Source organism: Amblyraja radiata, chromosome 32, assembly GCF_010909765.2.
Source record: "Amblyraja radiata isolate CabotCenter1 chromosome 32, sAmbRad1.1.pri, whole genome shotgun sequence".
Lineage (NCBI taxonomy): Eukaryota > Metazoa > Chordata > Chondrichthyes > Rajiformes > Rajidae > Amblyraja > Amblyraja radiata.
In genome coordinates, this window is record NC_045987.1 from 28,363,763 (window position 1) to 28,364,994 (window position 1,232).

Sequence of the window (1,232 nt, forward strand, 5' to 3'; positions counted from 1 at the left end):
GAAGGATATCAATAAAATGGAATGGTGCAGAAGAGATTCACTAGTGTGTTACCTGAACCTGGACCAGTTATAGGGAAAGATTGAAATGCTAGGACTTTTTCTTTGAAGCATAGGAGGCTGAGGGGTGACCTTATTGAAGTGTACAATCACTTCCCAGAAAAAAAAGGATTAAAAAACTGGAGGGCATAGGCTTAAGGGCAGATATTTAGAGAGGCTTTAGGGAGAGAAAATGCGGCCATCGATTCCACGCCGACCAGTGATCTCCCCGTACACTAACACAATCCACACACTAGGGACAATTTTAATTTTCCAAAGTCAAGTAACCTACAAAAATCCATCTTTGGAGTATGGGGGGAAACCTGAGCACCTGGAGAAAACCCACGTAGTCAGAGAGAACGTATAAACTCCGTCCAGATGGCACCCGTAGTCAGGATCTAACCTGGGTCGCTGGCACTGTAAAGCACCGCTGTGCCACCCAATGGGATGAGTGGATTTGGAGGTAACTTGTCCGGGCAAACTCAAATTTGGCATCGGTGCGAAGACTATTGAATAAACTGGCCGCATTGCTATCGACTAGCAGCCTGTATCATTATGCTGGAGATTGAGAGCAAACTGTTGAGTGGGATGGGATTTGTTCTGCAGTTGTGACTGAACATGTAGTGGGAAGGTCCTCAGCAGCCCAGCCACCACATCTCCACTTAGTCCTGGAGCACAGGTCTCCACATGGGAATGTTGTCCAGACCAAGACTCTGGGGCGGCACGGTGACGCAGCAGTAGAGTGGCTGCCACACAGCGCCAGAGACCTGGGTTCGATCCTGACTCCTGGTCAGGAGTTCTCCATGTGACCGCGTGGGTTTTCTCCGGGTGCCCCAGTTTCCTCCCACACTCCAAAGACGTACAGGTTTGTAGGTTAAATTGGCTTCGGTAAAATTGTCCCAAGTGTGTAGGATAGTGCTAGTGTACAGGGTGATCGCTGGTCAGTATGGACTTGGTGGCCGAAGGGCCTGTTTCTGTGCTGTAGCTCTAAAGTCTAGAGCATTGCCAATATTCGGTGCTTTCAACCCAAGTGATGTGGAGGGAAGCAAACAGCGGGAGACTGGGCTCTGGAAGGCTGGGAAACACCATCTCGGAGATGGAGTCTGAAAAAGGGTTCCGACCCAAGACGTCACCTATCCTTTTCCCCCAGAGATGCTGCCTGACCCGCTGGGTTACTCCAGCACTTTGTGTCTATC